Here is a 10,882-nt window from a genome sequence, read left to right on the forward strand (position 1 = left end):
ACCTGCTCCTTGTGAGTTAATATAAGAAATCTGATATCAGTAGCAGGAGAGTCTTGTTTTCTGTCTCTGTGTGTCTCTCTCGTGTTCTCATCCCCACATTCTCTGTGCCAATGCTGAATTACTTCTACTATTTATATAACCCTAAATACACATTGATTTTTTAATACAGTTTCAGCCTTGCTTTCCTTTTGCCTTCAGCTTTCTTGTAAATCTCCCTGCTGCCTTTCAAATTATCTCTTCCATTTTAATTGCATTAGAGAAGAATGTGGCTCCTTTTCTCTGAATTTGCATCTTTTTGATGTGAAAAACCTTTGGATGAAGGGTCTCCATCATGCTGGAAACCTGGAATGTAAATGGCTCTTCCTCCTCCTCCAGAACTGTGGAGCAGCAGACAAAAGGCAGAGTGGGAGTGGGAACAAATGGGTGTGGGGACAAGGAGGAGGGAAGGAGAGGAGGAAGGAATGGAAGAAGGAGAAAAGGCTTTGAAAAACATGTAATGAGATTTTTAGCCTTGCTGCATCTTCTATAAACCCCCATGTAAGAACAAAGGGTTTAGGAGTGTTTTAAATGTGTACCTATTTACACAGAAATATTTATTTTTGGCTGCTTAAAGTGTTTTTTGAAATCTTAAGGTGGAAATCTTTCAGCCAGGCTTCCTCCTTCCTTGTAGAATCTCTATCCTTTGGAGTATGGCTTGTTCCAGAAAGACACTTCAGGGATATTTGCAGTGTCACCAGGTTTGTAGGTGTTAAACACCATAGATTTATCTGGAAAGTCCTCAAATCAAAAAACCTCTTTATGCCTTTTTCTTCTCTATTGTTAATCCCAAAATAAAAGAGGAAAAATTACCTGTATTAGATTTTCACATGTGGTCATACTTGGAAATGGAATTTGCATAAGCCCCTTGTGATTACATCCAGTGCTATAACTGGCATCTTAGATAAAGGATTAAGCAAGTCAATTAATCTTTTAATGAAGTGTACAAAGTTTTAGCCCCGGTCTCTCACTTTAGACTAGTTTTATCCTGGTGAACAAGAGGACTCTGCTCTTAGCAGTTGTTCAGCCTGTTCTGTCTTCATTACACTTGAGGTTTCCTTCTGCAAGAAGAGAAAAAAGGCTGCCAGTTTTGGAAGCGTTTGTGAGAACTCATCCCAGCACTGGCCAGAGCCAGGAGCCAACAGAAAGTCCAGTTCCTATGAAAGGGGATCCTGATTTTCCTTGAAGCTGCTCTGGGCTCGGAGAACTCAGGGATTTCTTGATGTTTGAGAAAACCAAGTAATTGTAGAGCAGAACCTGATCCCATCTTCCCTCTGCCTGGAAAGATACTGAGCAAAACAGCTCCTAGGATTTAGAGGGAAGTTTCAGGATGTGCCACTGCTCAGGAATCTGCTTTTGGGTTCCAGCAGAGCTCCTGTGGGCCAGAAACAGAAGGGACTGTTTTCCTGGGCATTAACTTTACAGAGAACCCACATGGAGCTAATTCTGGTTTTAAGGTTTTAATTTTAATTCATTAATCTCTGAAGCATAAATTCATTGAAGCAGCAGTGTTGTGTTTAGATTTGGGCTCTCTCTGAAGCTGATATTCATCCCTCTGGTTTTATTGGTGACTTGTGGTAGTATGACATGTTAATTTAGTGTAACTGTGATTGATTAACAGAGCAGCTTTTTTGAGGTGTGATTACAGCCTGCCTGTAACTGCATATTTTGGCAGATCTTTGGGGTGTACAAAGCCCAAATCCTTATGGAAGTTGCTGCTGCCTTTTACCAGGAACAAATTGCACATCAGTCATAGACGGAACACCTGATGAATTCCCTCCCTAAACCAGTGTCACTAAAAGGCACCTGTGATCCATGTTTTAGCCTTCTTGTCTATATAGTTAAAGTATATTGTCCTGGAATTTTCTTATCCTGATCAGTGAAATCCTTGGATGATGTTTTTATGGTAGCTTTTGTTTAGTGCTCCCCATAGGTGCGTGGACTGAGGCTTAGCCATGCACAGAAACATGTGAGGAAGAGACACTGAGGCTTATTCCTTTCACAGGCTTACATTTAGGAAAGGGTTTGGATTTTTTTCCCTTTGAAACTTGGGAAACAGTGCTGGATCAAAGTGCTGCTCTCTAAGCAGTTGAGCAGACCTGTTCCTTCATGGTGTTCACTTGGAAATAGGCTTCACTGCCTTTTAAAAACTCGGGTGAGATTGTTTTTCTCAAAGCATTACCACCATTCCTCTTTTTGGAGGGAGGATTTTCGTGATAAGCCATTCCTGCTCAAGGAACAGGCTTAGATCATCAGCTAAAAAAAGTCCCCTGTGAAATGGGGATTCTTTCTTCTTTTGAAACTGGTCTTTTTTCTGATTTAGTTCATATTCTTTATTTTTTATGCTGTTCTTCCCATACACCTTCCAAAATCAGGGGCAGTTGCATCCTGTGATCACAGAGAGGCAACCTGGGAATTTTTCTCTTGGTCTGTATTTGAAATGTTATTCTGTGTAAATAAAAGCCCTGGAGTGAGCAGTTCCCAAGCCTACACTGAACTTAAACCTGCTCAGTGATTTTTCCCCATTTACCTGTTTTTAAGCTCAATTTGCCCCAATGCTCTGGTTAGTTTTTTGGAGCCACAACAAGGATTTACCAGTGCAGGTACAGGTGGATGTTTAATTGTTCCCTTGAGTTAGAGGGTAAATGAAAACTGAAAGCTGTTTAGAGCTGAATTCAAATGAACAAACCTAAAACCTAACCCCCCCCCCCAAAAGAGGATCAATGGCCTCTTTATTCTCATTTACTGTGCAGGTGAAGGAGGGTTCTAATTCTGGTCTGATTGTGATAAGGATGAACAAATTAGATCTGGTTTTGTGTCCCCCTCCCTATTTAATCTCTCCTCTCCCTATTTCTCCCTCCCTACCACAAGCAAGGAAAGCAGTTATAAATGGGAGGCTCTGCAGCCTTTCTCTTGGATCTAAAATCTGCCAAGATTGAAGCTCCTGCAGGAATAACATTTTTTTTTAATAGGCCAAAGAGCAAAAGATTGTTTGAACATTCAAGTTTTTCATCCAACTCATTTTAAAAGAAAACTCTTCACCTTGCAGCCACTGTGGCTGTTCCTGATGAACAGACACAGTCTAGAACTGCCATATATTCAGTATTCAGGGATTTTCACCATTCAAATTATGCAAGGAAAATAATAAGTGAAAGGGTGGGAGGGAGCAGGGGCTGGGAGGGGGAGTGATGAATGTCAGTTTAGAGGTAGCTACTTTGTGTCTGTACATTTCTGGAATCAAATCTTATTTCTTTTCTCACAGCACGATCTGAGAATAGTCTCCTTGTGATTTGAGAGGTGTAGGAGAGCAAGGAAGCACCCTCCCTCCTCCTCACTGCACTCCTGTCCCAGTCTGAAGCCAGTACTGGGCTCTGTGCGGCTGAACTGTTGTGCAGTGAACTGATCCCAGCACAGAGGCTCAAGGATAGGTAAGGGGGGGAGAAGGGAATGAAGACTTTAAGCAGTCAGTGCTTGCTGCAGAGACTTTCCTTTTAGCTCCAAATCACATTCCAAATGGGAAAAGTTCAGTGAAATGCCTTTGGGATCAGTTAATGTGTGAGAGATCCCAGGGCACTGCTGAACCCTGCCTGGGAGGGCATGGGATGGGGGCATCATCTCTTAGGAGAGTGAGGAGTTCAGGAAGCACAGGGAGCAGGACAAGGTGTGGGATGGATGGGAAGGAATGGGGGGTCCCTGGAGCCCCGGTGGGGATGGAGAGGAGGATGCACATCCCATGAGAGGAGGGGGAAGGTGGTTCCAGGGACACCTTTGTGCCAGGAGCAGGATGATGTGGGTCTGTAGGAAGGGGTTGTGGGAAGCTGCACCCAGGGGAGGGAGAGGGTCACACCCGGGACTAGAGCAGGACACCCGGGGGGGCCACGAGTGGCCCTGAGCCAGGCTGGAGGACAGCAGGATGGGCAGGTCAGCCCTGGAACCTGCTTGGGGATGGTGCCAGTCCGGCACACTGGTACCTCAATGTACAGTACCGTGTCGTGCCAGCCTCGCACATGGGTGTCACGGTGCTGTGCTGTGCCAGGTACTGTGCTGTGCAGTGCAGTGCCAGTCCTGCACACCGGTACAGCTCCGTGCCGTGCCATGCCAGCCCGTGCACTGGCACCGCGCTGTGCCAGCCTGGCCCGGGGCTATCGTTGTGCCGTGCCGTGCCAGCCCGTAGACTGGTACCGTGCCAGCCCGTAGACTGGTACCGTGCCAGCCCGTAGACTGGTACCGTGCTGTGACAGCCTGGCCCGGGGCTGTCGCTGTGCCGTGCTGTGCCAGCCCTGCACTCGGGTATCACGGTGCTATGCCGGTCCTGCACGCTGGTACCACACTGAGCAGTGCCAAGCCGTGCCGTGCCAAGCCCGTACGCTGGTACCGTGCAGTGCCGTGCCCTGCCAGCCCCAGCGCCGTGTGCTATGTACGCCCGAGTGCCCGCCCGTGGGGCTGCGGGGGCCAGAGCAGCACCGCAGGATGCAGCGGAGCATTCCCGATCTCCCCCGTGCCCGGCCCGGGTGGCCCCGCTGCCGCAGGCGCTGCCCGTACTGGGGAAAACGAGCTTTGCTGGGAATCGGCTCATCAGGCACATCCCTTGGGAAAGGGGCAACGGGGAAGGGAACAAACCTTCGGGCTTTGCCCATTAAAAAATTGCCCCCGCTGCCCCCTCCCTCCTCCAGTTCCCCGCGAGCCGCACAAAGGATCCATCGCAGCATACACGCACGCTCACCTGCTCCGGCCGCATCCTGCTCGGCTCGCTGGGCTCCTCCAGAGGGGGCAGCGGTGCTGGGAGCCCCGAGCCCCGCCGTGCTGGAGCCCCGAGCCCGGCCCGGCGCGGCCCCGGTGCGGCGGCGGTGCCGCAGCTGCGGAGAGGGGAAGAGCTCCGCACCCCCTCGGCAGCACTCTGAGCACAGCCAGATTTGTCAACTTTATTTAGGGGGAAGAACGGATCACATGGGGAGCTTCACCGAGCTGGGAGGAGCGTGTTAGTGCGGAATCAGGTCACTAACATAAAAACCCGGAGTTGGTCACAGATACCCACATAAATAGTGTCGGCATAAGCCGGGTTTAAAGAGCAGGCTGAGACAAAGGCAGGAGATGCTGATGGGAATGAAACGCTTCTGTTTTCTTCCCTTATCTGTGTCATTACAGGGTACTTTCGTGCTCCTTTTATCGGGCGAGTTTTCCTAATCGAGTAAGGAGTAGAATGTGAAGGAAATATTTTCAGCTTCCAAGTGCTTTGGAGCACATTCGCCCTGCCTGTCGAGCATTTCTACAGCCTTTTTAAAAATACATTTCTGAGATGCTTTATCTCTGTCCTGCCGTGTTGTATCGATTTATTCCCAGAGAAAGAGATGCTACAGACCAGTTCTCAAACATTCCCGTGCCCACAGAAATAGTCCAGGTTGAATAATTGCCTCTGACTCCAATCTTTAATTTGCATCTCCTGCTCAGACAAAGGCTGCTGGCTGATCCCTATTGTCCCACTGGCTGAGGAATCATTGTGGAATTTAGTTTTTACAGCACCTTTTTGTGTTCTCTGTCATTCATTAATAGATGGCAAAGCTGTTCCCGAGTGCCAAGGAGCTGGTTGGTGCCAGGACCGCAGCAGGATCCCTATGACTTTTAATCTCATTGTTTATTTAATCATCTACACATTCCAAAAGAGCTGTGATGGGTTTAGGTTATTTAGAGGCCAAAATTCAAATGCAGATTGCTAAATATGGATTCCTAAATACACACATCTCTTGTGAAGAAGTGGGCCTGACTTTTATAGGTGCTAAGCAACTGTTCTTCTGCATTTCCATCTGCTTTGAAGTCACATCCCACCCTCTGCCACCTTCCTCATGTCCACACTTGGAGAAAGAAATTAGCTTTGGAAAGTAGGCTACCTCATTCCTTTGCTTACAGAAGCATCCTGCCCAAAAGAAGCTCCATCCTGCCCAAAAGTAGCTCCATCCTGCCCAAAAGAAGCTCCATCCTAAAGATGGAAGGGATTTGGGAAGCAGAGGGATTGCCACAATGAAGTCAAGAGACCGGATGTGTCCAGTTAGTGTGAAAGTACAGGGGAGTGTGTCACTGCACACCCAAATATGACTCAAACAGTCCTGGAACAAGTGGCAGCTGCCTACAGAGTGACTCTCCTTCCCTCAGCTTGCAGAAAATGAACCAGCTTTGGCACTTAAAGGCTGAAACAGTCAAAATGTTGATCCTTGGCAACTTCTTAATGAAGCTCCTCTGGATCAGAGAGGATATAAATCAGGATATCACATCAGGAAAGCAACTTTCATGTTGGTGTGCATGAAAACACATCCCTGAATCCTTTGGTGTGCAGTGCAGTGCTCCCTGAAGAATAGCTTCACATCCCTTGCTTTCCTCTCCCCAACAAATGAGTGACCTGTGCCTGTTCCACCTCCTGCTTCCTGAGGATCCCAAAGGGATGAGGGCAGTGCAGCTGCTCACCCTGGAGGGAGGAATTGCAATTGCAGTTGATTCTTTTCTAGGGCAGATCAATGGGGTGGAGAAAAAGCACTTGGCATCTTTACTACAGTCCAGGCCCACTGGAAACACAGCTAGGACTTCCTTGTGCTTTACACCAAAAATGGGGCATTTCTCAGCTAGTCTGGAGGAAAACCTGGGCTTTGTTACCTGGCCACTGAGCTGGACGTGTAACTCCCTTTTCAAGGGAACAGAAGCCTGGTTTTCAGCAGTTATACCCTCTGTAAATATAACTTCAGATCTTTTCTTTGGGTTTATTTTTTGGCAATCTCTCGGTATTTCTGGATAGCAGTGGAAGGTAAAGAACAATCCCAACAAAGACTTTTACTGACATGGTTACCCCTTATTTATATTTCATCCCCAAGGTCTTTTTTCCTTACTGACTGAAGTTTTCTGTCTTCTGCATTTCATAAAACTTTCCTTTCATATTTTTATACACTGCTTCTTATGTCTTATATCAACTGGAAAGGCTATATATAATGTGTGTGCATACATGCATATTTATATATATGCACACATATAGATATGCAAAGGCCTGGGAATACAAATTTCCATTTGCATTGGTGCAAGGGGAGTTTTTCCTCCAGTTTTATTACATTTAACTGTCCCCAACACTTTGTCTCTGAACTCATAACTAAGCCAATAAGGAATGTCTGACAAGATTCTAATATATTTTGATGCTACATTTAATCTTTTCTTCAACTACTTGTTCTTAATCCAATGTGACTAATACACTCAAATTCCTCACACTGTCAAATTTGCCACTTCCTGAGTCTTCTCTATTTTAAAGCTTATGACAGGTCAGAAATTGTATCAGTCAGTTGGAAGTTTGTGGCTCTCAGGGGGCTGTGGACAGGAACAGGTTTATAAGGTACAGCTTTATCTACTCCAGGAAAACTTCCAATCGGGGATTCAGTAAAGATTCAGTAAGACTTTAGGGAAGGAATTCTTGGCTGTGAGGGTGGGGAGGCCCTGGCACAGGTCGCCCAGAGAAGCTTTGGCTGCCCCATCCCTGGAAGTGTCCAAGGCCAGGTTGCCACAACCTGGGATAGTGGGAGGTGTCCCTGCCCATGGCAGGGGGTGGGACGGGATGATTTTAAGGTCCTTCCAACCCAAACCACTCTGGAATTGTACAATCCTATGCATTAGACCAAAGTGCCTTTGTGCTCATGATCTCTGGACAGGGAATGCTGTTCCAAGTTCACTGATATGTTCTGACAGTAATTCAAGGCCTAGAAGGAAAATGAGTGTTTATAACTCCTTGAGAAGTTCTTCAAGCTCTGAAAAATAGCCCAAAGCTTCTCTCTCACCCTGCATTGAAACGTTCCTTCTTCATCAGTGTGGAAATCCCTGGTGTCCCAGTCAGACTGTTGATATTCCCATGGCTGCTTCTATTTTCAATGTTATAGTTGGGAATCTTTTCAGATTGTCCTTTCTCTTAGAAATTTAAACTGCAAACAGAGACGGATCAAAGCACCCCTGTGAGGTAGGTGTGTTGTACAAGGGGATCACTCCCAAAGGGATGTTTTCTTCTTCTCTCCCTTCCATGCCTACATTGTTGTCAAGGTGCTCTTCTCATATAGTGATTGAAACAGGATCCCCCTTCCACCTTGGTGGGAAGGAAGGAATATGGCTTTTCCTTACCCAGAGCAGAGCAGGAATGCAGTAAAAAAAAGGAGTTATTAAAAGCAAAGTTTCTCATCAAAGCCAGGGCATCAAATTCCTTTTCATTTGCTAATGTTATAAATATTGACTGCAGCATAAGAGGAAAATTTAGAGCCAAAGAGAACGAAATGAAATCACATTATGTGGAAAGTTTCAATGCTTGTGTGGAGTTGTTCTTCTCTCCCATCCTAACTGGAAGGTTCGGTTTTATTGGTAGAGATAAAATTTACTTAATAAAGAAATCAGTTACCAGCCTGTTCCTGGATGAGTACACGGTGTAAAAATGGCTTAGCCCAGCACTGCTGATCTATCAGTCTCTCTAATTTTAATTGCATGCTGCCCAATCATAAAACGTGGAATGAGGTTTGAGGTTTCTGAAGCATTGTTGGAATTATCAGGCTGTTCCACTATCTCTGAAATGGCTCCTGAAGAAGACTGACAGTTGCTGAGTTCTTTATTCCAGAAAGGAGGCAGGTGAGAGGGGCATGGTAGGAGTATATAAATACATAAAACTGAGGGAGGAAGGCAGAAATTCCTGATTAATCTGACAGTTTTTGAGAGCAAGGAAAAATTCAGTGGAATTGAAAGGCATTACAGATAATATTAATGGAAGGAAATGCTTCTGTACAGAGCACAGAATTCCCCTGTGGAATTCACTTGTGCAGGTGTGCACCGTGGTTGAGAGACTGGAAGGATTTCTGGGAAGGTGTCAGTGTCCATGTGGGAATAAGAGCATCCAGAGTTAGCAGCAGAATTTTTTATTGTGGCCTGGGGCTGTAAGACACACACACTCAGCACACGTAAAGAGGAAATTCCCTTGTGGGGCAGATTTCCTGTATTAATCTTTCCCTGGAAGTGTAACAATATTTCTAAAATCACCTGGGACTGACCAGTGTCAGAAGTCTGGGCTACATAAACAACGTGTTTGATGTTGTACAGTGACTTTTCTCACCATGAAACAGCTCTGGTTTCGTGTCTGCTGTGTGAGGAATGAATTCTGCTTCACAGCACTAGCAATATAAATCTAGATTTTTCCCCTGAGGTCAACTCTTTCTGTGCATATCTACATAAATTTTGAGTGCTAGCACTGGTGACTAGGGAGCTGATGTGTTTCTTTTACCAGATCAAAAACCTCCTGAAGAAAAAACTTGAAGCAAAGAATGGACATTCTGGAAATGTGGAATATAATGGAGGTAGGACAGTTTGTCTGGTTTCACAGCTTGTTTCACAGCAAAGGTCAGGACTGTTCAAGAAGCTGGTGTGTTCTTTGAAATGACCTCGAGGGATCCCAGAATAGATCCCTGCCAGCACCAACCTTATCTTTTCTGGGATTTCCTTTTGTCCCCTCACTTGCCTTTCGTAGGGAGATGGTTAAAGCCGAACACCAGTGGTGTCTCTGGCAGTCTCTCCAGTCCTGGAGTGGATGATGCTCTCACAAGTGGAACTTGCATGAGCTGTGAACACCCTGCTGTGTTTTCTGCCCAAGGTCCTTTCTTCCCACCTCTATTTTTCTTTTAAAATGGAAATGCAGCAGCTTTAGGAGCACAAGGCCCTGTTCAGCAGCTGTCAGACCTGAGGGCAATGGTTTCTCATTTTGTGGATCAAGCTGTGGCTGCCCCATCCCTGGAAGTGTCCAAGGCCAGTTTGGATGGGGGTTGGAGCAACCTGGGATAGTGGAAGGTGTCCCTGCCCATGGCAGGGGGTGGGACTGGATGGTCATTAAGTTCCCTTCCAGCCCAAACCATTTCATGGTTCTATTATTCTGTGACATCTGGACACAGAAATCCCATGTTTTCTGCTTTCCTGTGCATCCATCTCTGCTTTCTCATCTCAGGCTAAAATATCCCCTCCTCTTCTCTGAGTTGCAGTTGCTTTGTGGACAGTTTGCCAGACATGTAAGGCTCTCTAAGACCTGCATGTCTTGGGGTCTTTAGTCTTTCCCTCTGAGGTCTTCCTGCTTCTAGTCCTGAAACGTGGAACTAAAAGCTGAGAGTGATGGAATTTGTCACCACTAGTAGGTTTTTCCACCTCTTTATTAAAATTTACCCAAGTTTGGACAAGTTATCAGTGCAGTATATTCTGTGAGTTGCTCAGAAAAGTGAAGGTTCCCCTGTGAGAATAAACAGCTACAAGTCATGGCAGATAGAGTCTCCTTCAGAGGAGAATCCCAATGTAGGGATTGAGGAATCTCACCTCTGGACAATAGCAGGAGTCTCAGGAAGGCAGGTTTCCTGGGGCAGACTTTTGGACAGTGTATCCTGAAACCTGAGGACCTGCAGATTCCATCTCCACAGCCCATGCAGTGCCTGGATGTCTATTTGGATTGGAAATCTGGAATTTGGCAGGCTGAGTCGTCCGTGGAGGGGAGGGGAGGTGCTGGTAACCCAGGGTTGATCAGCAGAGACTGGGAGTGGGAGGGAGGAAATGCTCTGTTTCCTTAAGGACCTTGTAAAAGGTGGGAAGTCAGGACCATATGGAGAGAGGGGAAAGGATGTGCTTTACATGGGGGAATGGTGTTTAGGGAATGGTTAGGAAGTGGTTGGGAAGGATCTAGGAGGGAAACAGCTGGCTCCAGGAGCTTTGTTGGAGTGACTGTAGGGGCTAGAACAGGAATGTGGACACTGAAGAGTACCTGGTGAAGAAAATGGGAAAGAAAATAGGATAAAGAACCAGAAGTGAAGCAGAACTG

General features: G+C 46.3%; 1 long non-coding RNA gene across 1 annotated transcript in view; it reads left to right on the forward strand.

Moving 5' to 3' along the window:
* Positions 1-2,878: 2,878 nt before the first annotated feature.
* The window catches only part of LOC108498155, a 14,893-nt gene continuing 6,889 nt past the window's right edge, over positions 2,879-10,882 (forward strand). Inside the window, exons 1-2 of the long non-coding RNA XR_001875092.1 lie at positions 2,879-3,464; positions 9,317-9,386. This is a non-coding gene — a long non-coding RNA (uncharacterized LOC108498155). The remainder of the gene's footprint in view (positions 3,465-9,316; positions 9,387-10,882) is intronic.

The sequence above is a fragment of the Lepidothrix coronata genome, unplaced genomic scaffold, assembly GCF_001604755.1.
Source record: "Lepidothrix coronata isolate B3197 unplaced genomic scaffold, Lepidothrix_coronata-1.0 Scaffold2, whole genome shotgun sequence".
Classification (NCBI taxonomy): Eukaryota; Metazoa; Chordata; class Aves; order Passeriformes; family Pipridae; genus Lepidothrix; species Lepidothrix coronata.